The sequence below is a fragment of the Penaeus vannamei genome, chromosome 9 (assembly GCF_042767895.1).
Source record: "Penaeus vannamei isolate JL-2024 chromosome 9, ASM4276789v1, whole genome shotgun sequence".
Taxonomy (NCBI): Eukaryota; Metazoa; Arthropoda; class Malacostraca; order Decapoda; family Penaeidae; genus Penaeus; species Penaeus vannamei.
In genome coordinates this window covers 352,501-355,000 of record NC_091557.1, presented here as the reverse complement: position 1 = coordinate 355,000, position 2,500 = coordinate 352,501, and the positions used below count along the sequence as shown (strand labels likewise).

Genomic DNA, 2,500 nt, shown 5'->3' with positions numbered 1-2,500 from the left:
CCCCGACGTCGCTGGCCCGCCCTCGCCCTCCCCGCCCGCGCCCCTGGGAACGGCGCAAAGGAGGAGGAGGAGGAGGGCCTGGGCGGCTGGAATGCGCCCCGAAGCCCACTGCACGAGGCCTCGGGAAGAAAAGGAAAGCGAGGAGCACTCGGTGATAGCCGTGCGGGGCAGAGGCGCCAGGGCGTGTGTCCCCGCCTGTGTCTGCCCGTACGCACACGTGTCCGTGTACGTGTGTGTTTTATATGTGTGTATGTAAACAGTGCGTGTGTGAACCGAGGATGAAACCATGGGAGCCTGTGTCAGACGAAGAGCAAGGGAAGCCTCCTCCGCGTAGAAGGAGCGTTGTGACGGAACGCGGGAGGATAACGGGCCGCCGCCTCTGCCAGGGCGTCGGGGCGGGACTCCCGACAGGAACTCCGACGTGGAAACGGCGTGGCTCGGGCGTCTCGCCCTCCTGCGGGACCGGAAATCTCTCGCGTGTGAATCCGAAGGAGGCGTCCAACGGTACGAGGGAGAGGGAGAGAGAGAGAGAAACAGACATATACACAGACAGACAGACAGATAGATGATAGACAGACAGACAGACAGACAGACAGACAGACAGACAGACAGACAGACAGACAGACTGACTGACTGACTGACTGTGTATGTGTGTGTGTGCGTGTGTGCGTGTGTGTGTGTGTGAGTGAATTGGTAAGTGAACGCGTGAGTGAGCGCAGGAGAGCCTGGGTAAGAGTGCGACAAAAGAGAGCGAACAAAGAGTCGCAGGAAGAGAGGCCGAGCGAGCGGACGTCAGAGGCGGCGACCGAGCGAGGAAATCAGATGAAAGGCGGATGAATGGAGGGAAGGCGAGTGTGAGCGAGAGAGAAGGCGCGTGGAATATCTTGAATGAGTCAGAGAATCAGCTGACCGGCGGAAGAGTGGCAGCGCCGAGAGTGAGAATGGGCGGAGTGACAAGTGTGGGATAAATGAGTTGAAGAGGGGAATAGAAGAGAAAGTGAAGGGAAGCCAGCGAACCTGTCTACGCGAAATGGCAGGAAACGCAGCTGAACCACTGAACCTGGAACTGAAGGGAAGAAGTGGTAGAAAGTAAGAGGTAGAAGTGGTAGGAAGGAAGAGCGAACGAATGAGTGGTAGAAAGAAAGAGGGAGGAGTAAGTGGTAGGAAGGAAGAGGGAAGGAATGAGTGGTAGAAAGAAAGAGTGAGGAAAGAAATGATTGAAAAGAAGAGGAAGGAAAGGAGTGGTAGAAAGGTAGCCAAACGAAATAAGTGGTAGGAATTAAGAAGGAAGGAGTGAGTGATAGAGATGAAGAGGGAAGAAAGAAATAATAGAAAGGAAGGGGAAGGAAATAAGTGGTTGAAAGTAAGAATTAGGGAATAAGTGATAAAAGGGAAGATGGGAGGAATAAGTGATAGAAGGGAAGAGGGAAGGTATAAGTGATGGAAAGGAAGAGGAAGGAAAGAGGAGGTAGGAAGAAAGATGAGAGGAACAAGTGGCAGAAAAGAAGAGGGAGAGAAGTAGAAGATAAGTGAGCGGAAAGAGATGGTAGAAAGTGAGATGGCAGAGAGCAGGGAAGACGAGCCCGTGGTTCAGTGTCCGGAAACGGCGAGGAAGAAGAACACGTGGGAACTTGCGTGCGCACTTGCTTGCTTGCGAGTGCTTGTGAGTGCGTGCGTGCGAGTGCTTGTGTGCGAGTGCTTGTGAATGCGTGCGGGCGGGAATTGAGTTCGAAATTGAGTGGCGATGATGGCGTGAATCCCGCGCGTGACGGTGGAAAAGGGAATATTATGACGTTTCGAAATGTGAGTGACGAGGTGTCGGTGGACGGGAAGTAAGCGAGGATGTGTGTGTGTGTGTAAATCTCTCTCTCTCTCTCTCTCTCTCTCTCTCTCTCTCTCTCTCTCTCTCTCTCTCTCTCTCTCTCTCTCTCTCTCTCTCTCTCTCTCCCTCTCCCTCTCCCTCTCCATCTCCCTCTCCCTCTCCCTCTCCCTCTCCCTCTCCTATCTCTCTCTCTTTTCTCTATCCCGTGCTTAATGAGATGACAACACGGCTAATTGTGCAAGTCACCCTCCGTGTTAAGTGCCGGCCGACAAGCGTCTTTAGGCCTATTTCGACGGCCTCTGTTTTGGTTATTCTGCATCCAGCTCTTTTATTTTTTTTTTATTATTATCATTATTATTATTGTTATTATTATTGTTGTTGTTTTTATGTTTTATCAGTGTGAGATACAGTGATTTCCGTCTTAATTGTGTTAATTTATTTCTGGAAGTGAGAGATAGAGGTTCTGTGTTTGTTGGAGAGAAATAAATCAAACGGAAAATTGATGTCAGTTTCGAATGTGGACACAGCCATAGAGAGAGAAAAAAGAAATTAGAGCATAACTTGGAGGAATTCGTGACGACCAATTCGTGTGTTCTGTCCGTGTGTTCTGTCCGTGTGCGTGCGGCGGTGCACTCCAATAAAGAGTCACGATCCGTTGACCTTTGACCTTTCGAGAGG

At 51.2% G+C, this 2,500-nt stretch overlaps 1 protein-coding gene across 7 annotated transcripts in view; it reads left to right on the top strand.

Moving 5' to 3' along the window:
* Positions 1–2,500, top strand: part of Ptpmeg2 (Protein tyrosine phosphatase Meg2) — a 185,772-nt gene that overhangs the window by 30,873 nt on the left and 152,399 nt on the right. Inside the window, exon 1 of one of the 7 annotated variants that reach the window (XM_070125139.1) lies at positions 2,294–2,500. This exon is cut by the window's right edge and continues 76 nt beyond it. The exons of the other annotated variants lie outside the window; for them this stretch is intronic. The gene's annotated coding sequence lies outside the window, so the exon portion shown is untranslated. Of the gene's footprint in view, positions 1–2,293 lie in introns of those variants that run through there. 7 annotated transcript variants of the gene reach the window in all.